The 20,061-nt window shown below is 41.4% G+C and overlaps 1 pseudogene; it reads left to right on the top strand.

Moving 5' to 3' along the window:
- The first annotated feature begins 2,304 nt into the window (after window positions 1–2,304).
- Window positions 2,305–13,387, top strand: LOC138143980 (N-alpha-acetyltransferase 38, NatC auxiliary subunit pseudogene; annotated as a pseudogene).
- Window positions 13,388–20,061: the final 6,674 nt, after the last annotated feature.

The raw sequence follows: 20,061 nt of genomic DNA, 5'->3' as shown, positions 1-20,061 counted from the left end.
ATATTGTAGGATTATGATTTCTAATCCATTCTGCTATCTGTCTCTGTTTTATGGGAGAGTTCATTCCATTCACATTTACAGTTATGATTGTTATCTGTTTCTTTCCCTCCATCCTAATCCCGCCCCTGTTAATGTTCATATTTTCCCTCCCTTCTCCCTTCCCCCCTTAATAGTTTTCCTTTTGACCACCGCCTCCCTCAGTGTTCCCTTATCAGCCCCCCTCCCTTTTCCTCCCCTTTCCCCTTAATATTTCCCTCCCTACAAACCACTCCCACTTCATAACCCTTTCCCCCTCCTACTGCCTGTAGGATATTTTTATACTTAATAAAGTATGTTATTTCTTTTTCGCACCAAGAGTGACAGAAACAAATCTCATGCAAAGCTCCTCTCCCTCCCCTCTTTCCCTCTAAAATGGTACTTTTTGCATTTCTTCTCCACAGAGTCCTATGCTTAACTGGTTGTTATTCCCTCCTTGTACCAGAACCAATGAGGGAAAAGCTCATATGCTTCCCAACTCCCTCCCTTTTGTTCCTCTGCTATACAGTTTTTATGCCTCTATGTGTAGCATAATTTACCTTTTTCCACTTCATCTATTCCCTTTCTTCCATTGCAGTCCCTTTGTAGCCCTTAATAAGATTTTTTTTAATTGTCATTTTGTACCCTCTACTTGTCTATTACCAGTTTGCTCTTATCAAATAGCAGGGTGTGTGTGTGTTCTCCTTGTTTACCTTTGTAAGTCATGGTTGCATCTCATAATTGGAGGTTGAATTTTCCATTGAATTCTGGCTTTTTTATCAAGAAGGTCTGGAACTCTGTTATATAGCTGAATGAGCATCTCTTTGCCTGGAAGAATATGCTCAGTCTCGCTGGGTATGTGATCCTTGGTTGTAACCCGAGCTCTTTTACCTTCCGGAAAATTGTATTCCACTGCCTCCGATCTTTCAGTGTAGAGGCTGCCAAATCCTGTGCAATCCTCGATATTTGAATTGTTTCTTTCTGGCTGCTTGAAGTATTTTCTCTTTTATCTGGTAGTTCTGGAGTTTGGCCAAAACATTTCGAGGACTTTTCAGTTTGGGATCTCTTTCAGCAGGTGTCCGGTGGATTCTCTCGATTCCTATTTTACCCTCAGGTTCTAGTATCTCAGGGCAGTTTTCCTTAATGAGCTCTTGTAGAATGTTGTCCAGGCTCATGTTTTCATCATAATTTTCTGGTAGGCCTATGATTCTCAGATTTTCTCTCCTGGATCTTTTTTCCAGGTCAGTTATTTTTTCTTTGAGGTATTTTACCCCTTTTTCTAATTTTTCATTCTTGTTGTTTTGCTTGACTAATTCTTGATTCCTCATGGAGTTATTTGTTTCCATTTCATTAATTCTAGTTTTTAGCAAATCATTTTCCTTGGTTAATTTTTGGAGCTCCTTTTCCATATCATACACTTTTCTTTTTAGAGAGATGTTTTCCTCATTATAATGTTTTTCTAATTCTGCTATTTTGGTTTTGAGAGCATTATTCATTTTGTCCTCTATCTCTCCCATTTTGATTTCAAAGTTCCTTTTGATCTCATCTAGGAGAGCCTTCTGTGCTTGGGACCCATTCCCTGTTGATGTTTCAGCTGTGGGTGTGGAGTCCACATTGTCTCCCTCTGAGGTTGGTTCCTCCCTCTGAGGATAGTAGGACTCCAGAGTCTTCATCTTTGTAGTCTGCTTTCTACCCATTTTGAGGCAGAGTCCTAGCCATGCCTTTCCTCTAGGATCCCAAGGCTTTACTGTAGAGGGTTTTGCCCTGGGGTAAGAGTTACTATGTTTTCAGGGTCAGAGGGGGGGTTTGGAGCAAGTGAGGTTCACCCTGTCATCCTGGATTGTGGAGGTCCTGAAAGGGGCTTTTTTTTAAAATTTCTGGGCTATGAAGTGGTAGCCCCAGGAGTGTTTGTTGTCCAGGACAGGGGCCCCTGTATTTGCTTCTTACCTTGCTCTTTCCAGTCCCAGCCCTTTGGTGATAGGCCTGGTAGTGGACCTTGTGATTGGTGGGAAGACTTGCCCTCAGAGTTGATCAGGCCCCTTCCCCGCCTGCCCCTGCGGCTGAAGGCCTGCCCCAGCGTCTGTCTGCCAGCCGGGCCGTGCCCTGCCTGCCCCTGTGTCCCCGTCTGCCGGCCGCGCCGCACCTTCCTGGCCTGCCTCTGCATCTCCCCTGGTAGGCTTTTCTTGAAGGGCTGTGTCCAAGCCATCTGTCAAGATCTGAGCACACTTCTACAGTCTAGGGCTGGGTTTCCACAGAACTGGAAAGAGAAAGGAGGGATTGTAGTCAGGGATGGGCTTTGAGGTAAGCCTGCATTGTGTCCTTGGGTCTGATAGGGCAGCCTCACTCCCAATAGCATAGGAGGTAGGGGAGGGATATTGAGTGAACTCAGCATCAGTGAGCATCAATTCCTGGGTATTTCTAAAGCATCTTTTGGATTGTAGGTGTCCTAGACCTGAAGTTGCTTTATCTTTGGCACATAATTTCTGTTTTGGAGAGGTCTGAGAGGTCATGGGGATTGGAGAAAATATCTAATCTGCCATGTTGTCGCTCATGTGACCCAGACGCAATAGATTCTTAATTAGTCTCCCTGCCTCAAGCATATTTTTATCCATATCACTCCCCTATTTAATAATCTCCAATTCTTCTCTATTGGCTCTCTGATCAAATACAAACTCTTCTCTTGGGTATTTAAAGCCCTTCCCAACCTATTTCCCACTTAGCTCTCATCTCTCACCTCTGTGTCTTTGCACAGGGTGTCTTACATGCTTGGAATTTGATCCCTTCTCACTTTCACCTCTTAGAATTCCTACATTCCTGCAAAGTTCATTCACCTTCCATTAGAGCCCTTTCTTGATCCCTTCTCAAAATTAGCTTGCACTGCATTTGCTTTGTAGCTACCTTGTCCATGTCTTCCCTTCCCAAAGAGGGCAGGAGCTGTTTCATTTGTTCCCACTAATGCACAGAGCCTGGCATATAGCAGGTGTTTAATAAATGCTTGGTGGTAGATCAAATTCTTTCATTTTACAGATGAAGAAAATGAAGCCCAGAAAGAGGAAGTGATTTGTCCTAGGTCCCAAAGGTAATATTTGGCAGAGTGCAGACTTTATCAACACAGTTCCCTTGAGATGCAGCAGTCTTCCCCTGGATCTTTTGGGTAGTTTGAATACTCCTAATAAATCCTATAGCTAAATTAGAGGTGGGTGAGGCTGACAGAATAAGTTATTTGTTGATGAAAACGGGCTCTCAAGGAATAGACTCAGTTGCCTCATTTAGGATGTGGACCTCACAGGGCAAGGGATTTATTGATCCAGGAATAGGGACCCGAGATTAGAAGAACCTAGAGTCATTGTTTCCTGTTGCCAAGCAAATTTATTTCTGTCCCCTAAAGCTGGTTGGGTGAAGAGTGTTCCCTAGTGGGAAGGAAATTGGCAGTACTGTGGGAAGGAAAGCCACACTTGTAGGAAACAAGGATTATGGGTTGGGCTGGCACATTTGATGGGGCTACTTTTGGAAGCTCTCAGCCTGTCTCAACTTGGTAGTAGGCCAATCAGAGAAGAGAAAAGCCTATGAAATGCAGAGCAGCTCAGATCTAGAGCTGAAAGGCCAAAGTCTGCCACTTCATTTGGCTGACCTAAAAAGAGAATCTGAAAACCAAATATATTGTTTGGGTTTTTTGTCCCATGTTACTATACAAAAAAACACTAAATTGTTGTTTTATAATCTATACTAGGGCAAGCTCACTGTGAGTCTCAAACATTTTGTGGTCGCTAAGAATGTCAATGTAATCTTATGTTGTGTAGAAAGAACCATGATATCCAGAAGGAAGATTGTTTGAAGAAGTTCAGAATGGAGACTTGGGACTGAGGAGTTTAAAAGGCAGTCATGAGTGAGAGGTGTTAGACTTTTCTTATTAACACAATAAAACAATATAATATGATAAACATTTATTAAGCACCTGTTGTTCTTGAGTCATTTCAGTCATGCCTGACTCTCCATGAATCCATTTGGGGTTTTCTTGGTTAAGATACAGGAGTGGTTTGCCATTTCCTTCTCCAGCTCATTTTAGAGGTGAAGGAACTGAGGCAGACAGGGTGAAGTGACTTGCCAGGGTCACACAGGTATTAAGTGTCTGAGGTCAGATTTGAACTCGGGTCTTCCTGATTCCAAGCCTAGCACTCTATTCACTTCGCACCACCTAAGCACCTACTATGTGTGAGGTACTGTGCTAAATGCTGGAGATACAAATAAGAAAAATATGGTCCTGCCCCCAAGGCACTTACAATCTAATGAGGAAAAATAATACACACACTAAAGAGCTGAAAAGCAAGGCAGGGGATGGGAGGAAATGAGGAGTTATCTTGTTCACTAGACTTGAAACCAGGCAGATAGAGAGTAAAGTGAGATGGAAGCCTAGTTTCTACTTTTAAAAGGAAGGCACTGGGAGGAGTTTGGTACTCCACCTTCCAGCCTTCCAATCAGAGAGAAGAAGAGGCTGAGGGAGGTCATATTCAAGGCTTGAGTCAGCAACAGGGTCGTGAGGTTAGAAGGCATGAACTTATCTTGGGAGGGCCATCTTGGCCCCCAAGGGCCAGAGGAATAAAAAAGAATGAAAGTTGTAGAGAGCTTTAGAGTTAGTAACCTCCATGTAAGCTAAGACCTACACAGAAGCACAATGGGTTACCTCAAAAGACAGTGATTCTCTTCCAAGAGGTCTTTGAGTAGAAGCTGGAATGTCCACTGGTTGAGGCTATTGGGAAGGGGGTTCTCAGTCAGGGACACATTGGATGAGATGGACACTGAGCTCTCTTCCAACTCTGAGGTCCTATGATTCTATAACCACATAGTAAGGTATTGATATAAAACATGGGAAAGGTACCCAGCCTTACATTTCATAAGTCACAACAGGAGACAATATGACAACTCAATCAGCAAATGTCAGTTTTGTCAAACTAGTCTACTTCCCTAAAAGTTGATGATGGTTCTCTTTATTTGCAAAGATTAATGAGGCTGGGTAATGTCACATATGCACCTGTAGTCTCAGCTGCTGGGGAGACCAAGGCTGGTAGATCACTTGAGTTCGGGAATTCCAAGCTGCAATAGAGCTAAAGCCAATAGTGTGCATGTACTAAGTACAGCCCCACACTCACCCCTGTCAGGAGTGAAGGGACACCAGGCTCCTAAAGAGTACAGAACTAGCTCCATTTAGAAAAAATGGGGCAGGTTAAAGTTTTGGGGTCAATCAGTATTGGGAAGTGCAGTGGCCTGTGAAAGGCCACTGAACTTCTTTCCTGGGCAAGATAAAAAGACCTGGTCTTAATAGAAAGTTTATATATGCCACTCCTCATTTATATAACATGTTTATTTCTCAAAGTTTTTATTTAATTCTTAGAACATCCCTATACTGACTCCATTTATAATTATCTGCTCTTAAAGGAAGGGAGAGAACAGGTATAGACCATCCCAAAAGACAAAAATAAAAAAAGACATGCTTGATTTGGACATATGCATTCGCACTGCCATTTAAATATGAATCTGTTAGATGTATGGGGAATTCCCAACATTTCCAATAAATTAGTGGAGTCACATGACGATCTTACTCAAGAAAAACTTAAAAGCAGAACAATTTCTCTGTTCTTGTTGCAACCAGTTCCTACTCCCCACCCACCTTACTGAGAATAGGCAATAGCAACTCTCAGATTCAAATCACTCGGGCTCCCCTCTCCCTGACTCAAACTTTTCCTAAGGTGAAGAACACAAGTTTTGTGGTTTCTCTGTTGTATTGAAATTCATACGTGATTGGAGGTAGAAAGAACCTTAGGGATCCCCTATTCTAAATTCTGTTTTTTGCAGATGGGAAATTGAACAGGCTGCATGCTAAATAAGAATAAATGGAGATTGTTTAAAGTCTCCTGTTACCATCTTGCATTAAGGGATATAAAAAAGAACTTAAAATAAAAGTTGCAAGATAAACCCAAGTATGAATAATCAGCAAGCATGGGACCAGTCTCACACGTAAGCACAGGAAGAGCCTACAGCTTGCAATTTAGAAAGTTTCTTTAGCCCAAAATACTTCTTCCATTCAGGTGCTACAATGTTGAAAATGCCAACACTGAAAACTCATTCCTTTGGGATCTTTCCCATACCATCATTTAAGTATTCCTGGGAAAAGTTTGACATTAATCTATTCTAAGACGGTTCATGATTATATCCAAGTTGGAGACCTAGGGCAATGAGAAAGTGCTAGAGATGCCAGGTGCAGAGGAGAGAGGAGGAGAGGTTGAAAAGGGAACAGGGGATCAGAAAGGGAGGAGGGCCACTTAAGACAAGCCATGTTACTTCATGATTTTGCTGAGGGCTGGTCCTGCACCTGCAGATAATCAAGAGTTGATTGTCTGTGTTTGGATTCTTACCATGAGCAACATGGGATGATGCAAATAGCCAAATAGAGATGTGGAAAGTGGATTTTTATACAGTCAGGCAGGAGTCTAACTTTAAATTGAGATTTCATGGAGAGAAAAATCAAATACCCAAGTGCTTCCATAAGGGTTGCAAGTCCATAATTAGGCATACTTGTACAATTATACTTGGCACCTCCTGTCCAGTGGTAAATATGAAAAGGGACTGTTGAGGTAAAGAAAACAGAAATGTAACAAAGGTGAATGCAACTGGTGCCCATGCCAAGGTGCCCTCACCAGGCTCCCTTATCTAGTCTGGATTGTAATTCATCCCAAAACGCAATGCAATGGCAGTTGGCAACAGAAAGAGGAATAATAGAGCATTTCTGATCATTGCCAGCTCTTCTCTCTCTCATTATTGGGGGCATGAGGTTACCTGACAGGCGGGCCTTTGGAAATCAGGACTGTTAACCCTTGGTGCACCCCCTTGCATTACAGTGAGTTGTTTGGGCAAAATAAGTCCCACGGGATTGCTTATGCTCACCTTCTGTGGGGAGTCTAAACCATGGAATGGTGTGACAAGTCTTGGGGACACTGTGTAAATACCACATGGGAAAGAAGGGCTCAGCTTAAATGTTGCCCAAATGCCAACCTGAGGTTCAGTTCTTTTCCAAGGGGATCTTCTGTACTATTTGAGTGGGCTGTGTTTTCTGGATTGAGTGGGCTGTGTTTTCTGGATTGAGTGCACTGTGTTTCTGGATTGAGTGGGCTGTGTTAGTGGATTCCTGTGAGTTTTTGAGTCTTCTCATTTCCTTCAGGGTGAAATAAAGGCTGTAATGGGAAGGAAGATAAAGATAGGGAATGGAGAGGTAGGGAAGAGGGCTGGCACTATAGGACTAAGAGCTACTTTATACTTTTCTTGGATCTACAACTTGCCCTGGCCAAAGAAATCATCACCAAGGAGACTACTGCAAAGGAGTGTGGTCTATGTTTCTTCACTCCATCGTCCACTCAGCTATACAAGGGATCTTCCTAAAATGCAAATCTGATCATGTCATCCCCACCCCCAGAACCAACAAACTCCCTAATGCCTTCAGGATAAAATATAAAATCCACCATCTGGCTTTTAAGTCTCTTTATAACCTAGCCCTCTTCTATTTTTCCAGTCTTTATATACCTTGCTTCCTGGATCCAACACCTATGGGCTCCTTTTTATTCTTTCCACAAGACCCTTCTCTCTCTTCTGAGCTTTTTCCGTTCCTGTGGAATGCTCTTCTCCATCTACCTCCTGCTTCCCTGAAGTCTCAGCTAAAATCTCACCTTCTGCAGGAAGCCTTTTCCCAGTCCCCCTTAATGGTAGTGTCTTCCTTGACATTGCCTCTAAGAGATCCTGTTTGTACATGGCTGCTTGTACGTTATCTCCTCTATTAGGCTGGGAGCCCCTTGAGGGCAGGGGCTATTTTGGCCTTCTTTGTATCCCAAGCCCCTGGTACACTTGTCTTTGGAAAGTGGACCTAGGCTGCTGCTGGCACCAGACGTGAAGTCCTTCTGGGATTGTAAAATCCTCCTGAGCTCACTCCACTGTGGCTTAGTCCTGAAAAACCCAGATTCATTTTCCAATCCTGATGACACCACACTGGAATTAGACTTAGCAGAGGAATTTCAGCTTGAGCTATATTCATTTGTTTGCCTGATTATTTATATAAAAACTCATCAAAAAATTAGGAAGTGCTCAACTTTTTTAACCATTGCAGGCCCATCCATGGAAAATTTCTATCTGTCATTTTGTAGAGGTGTGAGGATTTGCTATAACAAACCAACCACAAGGAAAAAAAATATGTGCAAGGACTGAAAGGACTAAGTCCTAATTGTACACTACTGCATAAGCTGCTTTCATGTGATCTCCTGGGAAAGACACCCCCACTTTCAATTATGTTTGTTTCACTTTATTTGGAACCAATCCATTTGAGTTGGTCTGATCAAGAAATAGTACAGTGGCAAACCATGAAGGAAGATGACATGTATCCTGAAGGAAAAAAAAATACTCTCTAAAATACAAGCACACTTCTCGAAAAGGCAAATGTTTTTTAGTATTTATCAATATTTACCAAAGATCAACTAGTTGTTTCTTCCTGCTCTAATTGGTTTTTAAAGAAATGTAGCCATGGAATAAAAAAAAACCAGTATTGCTATGAAAGGTCATTTTTGTCATCTTATATTTAAGGTACAACAGTTGCATTCCACCCTACAAATGCCATATTACTCTAATACTCCAAATAGCAGGCAGAAAGTCCTCCCCCTCCCCAAACAAAATACAGTATCTCTCTCTCTGTGTAAATTAGGGATGGGGAGTTTCTTGCAGTGTATGAAGGTTAAATGACTTGCTCAGACAGAGCTAATGTCATAGGTGGCATATAAACCCAGGTCTTCCATACACAAGGCCAGCATTCAATCTAATTCCACATTTCCTCTTGCTCTACTAAACACGATTATCCAATTCATTCATTTATTCAGCCAACCTTACTAAGCAAGCACTTGAGCTAAAAACACTATACTAGGTACTTTCCTTTTTTAAAAACCATTTAAAAAGAAAAAGGAAAGTTTCCGTTCTCTAGGAACTTAAGAATCCAATTGGCAAGATAAGCCATATACAGAGATAAATGTAAAACAGGTTGGAATTTGTTAAAACCACAAGAATGCAAAATGATATTAGATGAGATGAAGGTGAGATCATGATTTACAACACATAGCGTTTTCATATAGACTATTTCATTTCTTCTTACTACAAGCTGTGCAGTAAAACTCCCACTTAACAGATGAGAAAACTAAAGTGCAGAGACATTAAGTTATATGTTCAAGGTCACAGAGCTCTTTGGACTATACTATCCTATGATGAATTGCAAACAGTTAAACTCTGGTGTCTTCCAAGACCTTGTTGACCACAACTGCCCCCTCTGAATGCAATCACTTTCCTGCCACCAGAGCACGACTGTAGCAAGGGTCTTCCTGCCCTTCCCCCGATTCCCACTGAATCACTCCATTGTCTATGCGCACTGAATTTTTTAAATTGCTCATTAATGTGAAAATGATGTTGCATACTAAGTGTGGATCCGAGCTCATTCAGATAAATCAAAGTCTCCTCTCTGTTATTGTTCATACTGCTTGGATTCAGTCCTGATAGAAAGGAATCTTTCTACAAACAAAAACTCTAGCCTTACATCATATACACATGTCTAATTGGCACCAACCTGCTCAGCCATTTCTTGTGGATAATTCTGCAGATGTCTGATAGGGGCTAGCACTTGGGGACTAAATGATAAAGGAATGCTTTGACAAAGAATAAACAGTCTCTATGGAAGCGAGTGGTTGTTTCTTAGAAGAACTATGCATTGTCCCAGGAAGGATTACATTAGAACAACTGTATCAGACTGAACTGATTCAACAGAGAGTCTTAATTTGTACTCCTTCTTCCTCCGACTAAATCTGGAGGACTGTGTTCAGGTCTGGACTCTATAACTTAGGAAGAACACTGATAAACTGAAAAACATCCAGAGGTCCACCAAGGCCTCTAGGCCTTGTCCTATGAGAATGGGTTGAAAGAAACACAATGTTTTGTCTGGGGAAGAAAAGGTACTGGAGGAACATGACAGCTGTCTTCAAGTCCTTGAAATATTAGTATGTAAAAGAGGGAATAGACTTTTTCTGGGTGTAAACTGCAATGAGCCAAAATTTGGGGTTGATAGAAGGTAAAAATTTCTAAAAATTAGAGCTTTCAAAAAGTGAAATAAGAAGCTTGAATACACAGTGAATTTCCCCCTCACTAGGGTCTTTAAGCAAAGGCTGGATGACTACTTGTCAAGTATATTGTACGGGAAATTCTTTTGGGAGTGGGAGATGGGGTGAACTTCATGGTCCCTGAAGTCCATCCCAGTTCTGAATTTCTGTGATTCTGATTCTGTGATGCTATGGAAATTTCCAAAGTCTCCTGGGCTGTACTAATGGCCAATGTGTAATTTTTGCACTTTCCAGTAGGGGCTGGGATAAGTATAGGGAAAGGAATAAAGGAAAGTAGCAGTTACTTTCTATCCACAGAAACCTCATAGATTCATATTATGAGAATTTAGTCAGCTAGGAACAATAACTTTTTTATGCAGATTAGTTTGAGGTAAAGGTGAGGTCTTCTTGGGACCGTCATTGTTTTGGCTTCCATGCCATTTGAGGCATGGAGTTGGCCTCAGGGATTTTAGGAGAATTCCTACTGCCCTGCAAAAACTGCTTTCTGACCAAGTGTGGCTGGTTGCCATGGTGAATGTGAAACGTAAAGGTAAGTAGTATTTCATTTAAATTGGCATAATTTTTACTTTAGGAATTGTGTTATTTTTAATCATTCTAAATTGGCTTTTTTTCAAATTTTTATATTTTATTTTTTTAATTACATGTAAAAAATTTTAACATTTACTTTTTTAAATTTTGAGTTCCAAATTTTCCCCATCCCTGCCCTCCTCACCCCAACTTGAGAAGGCAACTTGATATAATTTATACATATGCAGTCACCCAAAATATTTCCATAATACCCATGCTGTGAAAGAAGACACAGGTTCCCCCCTCCCCCCACACACACACACAACCCCCAAGGGAAATAAAGAAGTTTTTAAAAAAGTATAGTTCAATCTACATTCAGACTCCATCAATTCTTTCTCCGAAGGTGGGTGGCATTTTTCATCACAAGTCCTTCAGAATTGTCTTGGACTATTCACAGTTGATCATCATGCAATATTATTTCTCCTGGTTCTGTTCACTTCACTTTTCATCAGTTCTTATATGTCTTCCTAGGTTTTTCTGAAACCATCCTGCTCATCATTTCTTATAGCACAATAGTATTCCATCATGATCATATGCCACAACTTGTTCAGCCATTCCCCAATTGATGGGAATTTTCTCAGTTTCCAATTCTTTGTCACCACAAATAGAGCTGCTATAAATATTTTTGCTCATATAGGTTCTTTTCTTTTTTTTTTTTTAACTTTGGGAATATAGAGCTAGTAGTGGTATTACTGGGTCAGAGAATATTCACAATTTTATAGCCTTTTGTTCTCCAGAAAGGTTGATTCAGTTCACAACTCCACCAACCATTAGTGTCCCAATTTTTCCATATCTCCTCCAGTATGTCATTTTTCCTTAGTAAAGTTGTTTTGATTGCTTTATATGGTTCACAAGTGTCTAACTGTATTCTAATCCCAAGACTGAATCACTGGACAGGCCTGAGTTAGGCCTGGCCCAGAATACTATCCAAATTCATTTCCAGACCTCAAAGGACATATTTAAATGTTTAATGGAAGAATAGACTGAAGACAAAATCAGTTCCCTATTCCTCCCTCTGGAGATGGCTAATCCAGTTTGTAGAAGATAAGACCGGGTATTGAACTCCACTCCCTACACATGTGGTCCTGGTTAACACTCTGTCTTATCTTTAGTACTCCTGGGGTCCATTCTGTTGCACAGATGAAAACATCAGCTTGAAAAAGTCAATATGGTGCTTTGGGCTATCTTAGCAACACAATCTAGTCAATCAAATGTACCATTTAAGCAGAACAGAAAATATTTTTTGATTGAAAATACATACAGCAGGGAAAAAACAACACAGCACAGTTGGAAAGGCTTAACTTGGGTAAACTTGAAGCCAGTGAGGAAATAAAACAGATAATGACCTTGTTTTGTACTATCCTAAGCACCAATAAGGATAATTCTAGCAATGGTTGGATTTTTTTCCAAGTGTATATTTTCTAAATTGAATGTTACGTCCATGATTTCTTCAAAGTGAGTAATTGCTAATGTGGGAACACCAAAAACACAAAAACCAAACCAAAAAAACACTTAATTTTGGCAGTTACACAGTGCTGTGGGTAATATAAACTAATATGTTCTGCATAGATAATGCATGCAGATACAAATCATCTAAGGTCACTATTTGCCTGGAGGCCACAGCCTCCTATCTGGGCTTCTGGTTTTCAATCCCTCCCCTGCATAACGCTTTGGAAAAAAAACCTTGCTAAAGTATAAGTCAGGGTATGTCATGCATTTGCTCAAGAAGAGTCAATGGCCCCCTATTGCCTCTAGAATAATAACGGAAGGCTTAGCATTTAAAGCTCGTGACTATTTGGTTCCAGCCTACCTTTCCAGGCTAATGGCACCTTACAGATCTTTAGGGGCTCTGTGTTCTAGCCAAATTGGCCTACTTCCTGTTCCCCAAAGTCAATACTCTTTTCCCCATCTCCATATCTTTGCTCTGGTCATGCCTGGCTGTCATGCCCTCCCTTCTTATCTCTGTCTCTTAGACTCCCTAGCTTCCTTCAAGGCTGCAGTGATTGAAAACTCCACAAGGAATCTTTGTCTGATACTGCTAGTAATTAGTACTTTCCCCTCTTCCTCAAATTAACCTGCATATACTTAACTATTTACAAGCTGCCTCTTCCCCTCCCCAGCCCAAGAATAGAAGCTCCTTGGGGCTCCCGTACTGCTGCGAGAGGAAAATGGCTGCTGCAGCCGAGGCCAGAACAGCTCCAGCGCGGGGGGCTCCCTTGGGGAACGCGAAGACTCCTCGTGCGTGCAGGCGCTTGGAGGGACTGCTCAACAAGAACATGCCCATTCGCATGACAGACGGGCGCCCCCTCGTGGCTGCTTCCTGTGCACGGATGGTCATCCTGGGCTCCGCGCAGGAGTTGCTCAAGCCCAGGGATTCCTTCTCAGCTGGGGAGCCCCGTGTCCTGGGCCTGGCTATGGTTCCTGGGCACCACATCGTTTCTGTTGAAGTACAAAGGGAAAGTCTGACCTGCCCTCCCTCTTTGTGACTCTTGACCCTCAGCACCCACTAGAGAATTCAGACTGGGAAGCTGTGATTATCTGTCTTGCCTTCATCTTCCCTCATTCATCTTCTGATTAAAGCCTGTGATCTATTAAAAAAAAAAAAAAGAATATAAGCTCCTTGAGGACAGGCCAAGAATTGGTTTGTTTGTTTTGTATGCAGAGTGACTTGCACAATATTGTTGTTGTTGAGTCATTTCACTCATGTCCAACTCTCCATTACCCCATTTGGTATTTTCATGGCAAAGACCCTGGAGTGGTTTTCCATTTCCTTCTCTGGCTTGTTTTACACATGTGGAACTGAGGCAAACATAGTTAAGTGACTTGCCCAGGGGCATACAGATAGGACATGTGTGACATGTCACATTTGAACTTGTCCTTCAGATTCCAGAGTTGGCACTCTGTCCACTGTGCCACATAGCTGCCAAACTTGCACTTAATAAATGTCTGTCGGATTGGATAAGACAAATTTCCACATAAATTGATAATTAGGAGTCCAGAATAGGTCATCAAGAGTATTAGCATTCTTGCTCTAAGGAATGCTGGAGAGCCAGTGCTCAGGACAGGAGATGAACCTTTGCATAAAGAGATTCAGCAGCCACTTGAGACTTTCCCTCACACAAAGGATGGGGAAATAATTCATGGAGCAGAAGCTTTGGGCTGACTTTATTTTCTCCTGACGAATAATAGCAAAAAATGAAATCGTGTCTTTAAAAATGGAGGTTCTCTGTGCCGGCTTTAGATAAAATCATGATAGAAAATGGAAGGGGTTAAGGTCAGCCAATGGTTTCTGCCTTTCAAACAAAGAATTCTAATCTTAAAATTACTAGGTTCCAGTCAGAAAAGCTCCATTATGTAAGAGGAAAGGAAAATCAAACGGAGAGCAGCCATGCTGGCCGAGGTCGAAAAATGCTGAAGATTCCAACCTTTTAACAAAGCTGGAAACAAGTTTGGCTGTAAATGGTCCTGCTAATCTGACAATCACCATCCAGAGGGAAGAAGAAACATTGCTTGACCCTTGTATAATTTATTGGATTTTTGTAAAACAAACTTACATGGCCTTTAAATTAAGCTCTAATGTAATTTAGTGTCCCCAAATTCCAGCAGTGGCTCTTTATCCTTCACAGAAGCCCCCAAAGAGGAGCCTGAATGAGTATTTGCTCTTAATGCTGAGAATGTTTATTTCAGTGATTTTCGATTTTCCTCTTTTCTCCTTTTTCTTTCTGGGATAATCGTCCATCACTGTGCCATTGATAAATCAGCAGAAATTATCAAACTAATAAACACAAGTAGAATTCCCATTGTAAAAGTCCAGTTCAAGTCCCTGGGTTTGAAGTTTCCAAAGTACCTTCCTAGAAGCCATTCTCTCTGGGTCTAAATTAGCACGCAGCTACTATTCTAGTTGACTGTTCAGGAAGCAATGATTTTTGCTCTTACTGAGTAATATGAGGAAATGTTTCTTATTCTTATTGGTCTTAATATTCCAAGTCTTTCTACCAATGACTTCCCCCTCTCTACCACAGATCACCAAGTCAACAAGCGTTTATTAAGTGCCTACTGTGTACCAGGGACTGTTATAAGGGCTAAGGATACACAAAAAGGCAAACATAATCTCAAGGAGCTCCCACTATAATGGGAGAGATAACATGCAAACAGCTGTCTAAAAAGAAGATAGATATCGGATAAATTGTAAGTAATCTCAGAGGGAAGGCATTAGCATTGAGAGTGACAATGTAGAGGTGGGAGATGGAGCAGTGGTATTCTAACTCAGAATATGTAGAAGGAAGTAAAATTTAAGACTGCAAAGGTAGGCTTACCCTAAGGTAGCGGCAGGGTCAGAGGACAGAAACAGGGCATAAATGAGAGACGGTATGAAAGCAGAAGTGACAGGACTTGGAAACACATGGGATATGGAGTGCAAAGGAAGTAAGAAACATTAAAGAGTCAAAGACAATGACACCTAGGTTGCAGTGCTTGAATGATTGGGAGGATGGTGATATGCTCAATAATAAAAGGGAAGTCAAGGGCAGCTAGGTGGCCCAGTGAATACAGCACTGGCCCTAGAGTCAGGAGGACCTGAGTTCAAATCCAGCCTCAGACACTTACTAGCTGTGTAACCCTGGGCAAGTAATTTAACCTTTACTGCTTCAAAAAAAAAACAAATGAAACAGTAAAAGGGAAGTTAAGAGTGGAAGGTTTTAGGGGAAAGATAACTGAGTTCAGCTCAGGGTGTATAGACTATCTAGTTTGAGATGTCCAATAGGCAGGTAGAGATACAAGACTAGAGATCAAAAAAGAGTTTAGGGCTGGATAAAAACATCTGAGAATCTTCTGAATAGAAATCTTCATTGAATTCATGGGGGCTGATAATATCACTCAGGCAAGATCATATAGCCGAAGAAGAGAAAAAGGAACAGGTCAGAACCCTATGGAACACCATGGTTAGCAGGTGGGACTTGGATGAAGGGGCAGCAAAGGAGACTGAGAAGGAGTGGTCAGACAGGTGGGAGAAGACCCAAGGGAGAACAGAACAGTGTTGTGAAAACCCCAAGCTCATCATTTGTCTTCTCTGAGACTTTCCATAGGCGTTCTGGGGTACTTCACAATGTATGGCTTCAGATTTAGGGAAATAAGTGATGTATGCAAAAGAATTTCAACTTAGAAAATAATTCTCCAAACTAATGCTTTTCACTGTTTAAGGAGTAAGAAAGAATGTATCAAATGCCTTCTTCATTTCAACAAGCATTTATTCAGCATGTATTAGGTGCCAAGTCAAGTTATGTAACGAGGATGCAAAGACACAAATAAATCAATCCCAAGCCCACATGAACTCACACAGGTGACAGTCAGGGCAAAAACACAGTTGATATTAAATAGCACTAATATGCAATGGCCACAAGCAGCATGGTTTTATGATTTGTAGCAAGTGGCTGTGAAGGAGGCAAACAAGGGAATAACCTAGGCTGATGTTTGGCAAGGAGTGATCCATAACAGTTCAAGAGAACAAGGGATTCCGGATTCTAATAGTGTATAACAGAAGTGAGGTTGAGATTGGGATGAGAGGAAGGATGAAGGTCAGGAAATACTGTGGAGCAGAGGAACTGGGGCTCTTGGTGAGTACAGACTCATTTTAGGAGGAGTAAAAATAGAGATTGATGGAAACATAAAAGCTTATGATCAGAAAAAGGAACTTCAGAATTCATGAGCATGGAAATGGAACACTTGTGCATTATTGCAAAATCAAGGGGAGGACCAAGCAGACCTGGAAAGTTGTAAGGGAAAAGCAACACATATGTTGAAGAATACACTCATAGGCAGGAACAGCTGTGATATTTTAATCCGGGCCCTCTGGTTCCAGATCTAGCCATGTTGCCTCTGGGAATGAGGGGAGTGATTTGCTCAAAGTCACACGCTGAAGTCAATGAGTAGAACCCAGGTCTGGTTCCAGATCTAGCCATGTTGCCTCAGGAGATGAGGGTAGTGATTTGCTCAAAGTCACAAGCTGAAGTCAATGACTAGAACCCAGATCTTTTGACTATTAGTAGTATTCTTGAGACCAGTCCAGTGGATAAATGTAGGTAAAAATGTGTACTTTTCACAATTTTTTGAATTCCTTTAGTTAATTGATTCTCTATGACAGCATGAACCCTTTATAGTGTTTGCTAAGTTGCCACAACATTGTTGCTTTGGATACATGACAAACAAAAGCTGTTTCAGGTTCTAAAGTTGGCCAGCACAGTCAGTGTCACTGGTAAGGTCTGTTATAATCAATTTAAATGGATAAATTTTCATCATCATCCCTGCAGAGCTCCCATGACTTCAAAGACTATGTTCTTCCACAGGAAACTCCACACAGAGTTGAAGACAGACAACAATTTGGAGAAGCATTGCTTTGAAATCGAACTAATTATTAAAGTTCCAAAATGTCATGCTGATTATGCACAGTAGAAAATTTTAATTTTGATGGCCTGGTGTGCTTGGAATATTTCAGTTGACTTCTAATGTTTATCATTGCCATCAAAGATGCAGACATCTTTATTTCAGTAAAAGAGCTTAACACAATCCTATTCCTTCAGCTAAACGTGTACAATCTTATGTCATTTTTCTGTATGATAAAGTAATGGTATCCTTCTGTTACTTTAGGTGGGCAGTTTGGACACTTTAGAGGTTTTCTCCTCTTAAATATTTTTCTTGTAATTAGGTTCCACTGCCTGGAGGAGGTGATAGGTACCTCGCTCACATGGTCTAAAATATAAGACATAGTTGCCTAAGATAAAAATTTCCATTTAAAATTTTTAAGCTTTTAATTATCTAAAAAAATAAAATCACTGACTTCGACATTAACCAGTAAAATATAGTGATTAATTTTCCCTATCACTGCTATCTATGGGTTTCCTCATACATAGCTAACTCTTGGTCCTGGCCCTTCTGGTGAGCTGTATTCCATTAAGGCCAATGCCCCAGTGTGACCATGTAATGCAAAAGGAATTTCCTACAGCCTCTGCTCCCTTTTCCTAGAACTCCTCCTTCTATACTTTTACAAAGCCATTTTGGGATAGTGAACAGAGAGCTATTCTTGGGGCCAGGAAGCCTTGGGTTCAAATTGTGTTTTTGCATGACCCTAGGTAGGCCTTCTCAGGGCTCCAGGCAACTTTCTGAGACCGTATTTCAGAGAAGTTGCCAATATTCTGTGTACAGCTATGGTCAGCTTTGTTCTTCACAAAGGATGAAGCAATCTCTCTCCCATCAGCTCTCTAGTGGCCTTTTTTTTAAGCAATCAGGGTTAAGTAACTTGCTCAAGGTTACACGGCCAGGTGTTTCTGGGTGGTTGCTAAGTGTCTGAGCCCAGATTCGATCCCCAGGTTATCCCGACACTGGAGCCGGTGCTCTTACTCACTGTACTACCTGGCCGCCCCCTCTAATGGCTTTTTTTCTCTGCTGGGGAAAGACAGGATAGGCTCTCTGGCTAGGGGTAGATGGTGCAATGACAGCTGACAATAGAGGGAAAGCCAAGCTGTTCAATTCTTATTTTGCTTCCATTTTCTCTGACAAGGAGATTGACATTCAGACTGAAAAGGACGGAACAAAAAATGGCTAATTGGAAGTTAAACAAGAATAAGATAAACAAGAAGTGAATAAGAGGGTGCCTAGCTACTTGTTCAGAATTCAAGTCACTTGACCCAGATGAATTAAACACTCATCCACTGAAGGAATTGGAGGACGCAGCTGGTGAGCCAATGTCAGTGGCATTAGAAAGACATCGGAGAAAGGAAAAAGGCACAACAGGACTGCGAAAGGGTGAATGTCATCCGGATGGTCCAAAAAGGGAAGAACAGAATCTCTGTACTTTAAAGGTCAGTGAGATTGACTTCAATTCTTGGCAAAATTCTAGAACATATTGTTAAAGAGATGGTATGGGAAGATCTGGAAAAAGAACAGGAGATAACAAAGAACTTGCATGGTTTCAGCAAGAACAGAGCATGACAAAGGAACATGATTCTCTTTTCTCATAGGATTCCTAAGCTGACAGATCAAAGAAATGTAGTTTACCTAGATGTTACCCAAGCTTTTGATGAAGAATCCCATGCAGTTAGAGTGGAAAAGATGACGAGATGTGGACCAGATGGGCATACAGTTAGTTTCTGAATGACTGAACAGCAAACTTCAAAGGTGTCAATTCTGAAAGACATCAAGTGCCCCAAGGACCAATGCTTGGCATTGACACTGTTTAACAACGACTAGATAAAGGCACAGAGAGCATCTTCTCTATGGACTCAGAGTCAAACAAGATGAAGTTTAATGAAGATAAATGCAATGTCTTATGAAAAACATAGTTGATGTCACAAGTACAAGATGGAGGCCACACAGCTCAAAAGCTGATGGTCTGAACAAAGATCTGGGGGCTTTAGTGGACTGAAAACACAGTAGGAGTCTGGCACTTGGCACTCAAAAAAGCTAATTAGATCCTGGGATGCATTAACTGAAGTAGAGCTCCCAGGAAGAAGAAAGTAAGGAGTCTCCTGTCCTTTTAGCCAGGTTGGACCATATCTGGACTTGTGTGTTCAGTTCTAGGCAACAATTTAAGAAGGACGTTGGTAAGGTGGATAGGGGAGAGAGCATCCATGCCATATGAAGATTGACTAAAAAAATCAGAAATATTTAGTCTGGAGAAGAGAAGGCTCAGGACAGGTAGATCTTCTTTTGGGGCCGCACCTGCCCTCAAGTACTTGAAAGGCTATCAAGTAGAAGAGGTCTGGCCCCAGGGGGCAAAATTAGGAATAATGAATGAGAGCTACAAAGGGACAAACTGATACTTGCGATAAGGCAAAACAGAATAACAAAGCTCTCCTGAAATGGAATAGATTGTAAGCAACAGCCCAAAGACTCCCAAGCCTCCCAAGAACCTTTACAATTCTGAAAACCTTAGATTCTAATTCCCTCACACTGTGAAAATCACAACCCCTTTTGGTATTTGAATTCTAATGTCTTTGTTTTTAAGCCAAGTGAAGAAGGAAAAAAAAATCAACCTTTTAGCTCTGTCACAAATGTATATATACTGTGATCCAGCATGATGTTGTGCCAGAGTTCTGGGTTTGGCTCGGTGACCTTGACCAAGTCACTCCCTGTCTTTGAATGTCAGTTTCCTACTCGTGCCTCTTCTAGCTCCTGGATTCTATGCTTTTACCTGGTCTGAGCTATTTTGCAGAGGCTAAATCACCAGAAATGTTCCTTTGTCTGGATTCCAGTCTTTAATCATGTTGAATAACCATGGTGGGCCTTAATTATGCCT

This window comes from Petaurus breviceps, unplaced genomic scaffold (genome assembly GCF_028583685.1).
Source record: "Petaurus breviceps papuanus isolate PSGF00001 unplaced genomic scaffold, PetGlider_PUasm1.0 90681, whole genome shotgun sequence".
NCBI classification, from domain to species: Eukaryota; Metazoa; Chordata; class Mammalia; order Diprotodontia; family Petauridae; genus Petaurus; species Petaurus breviceps.
Note: the sequence above shows the minus strand (reverse complement) of the source record. Positions and strands in the feature narration are given on the sequence as shown.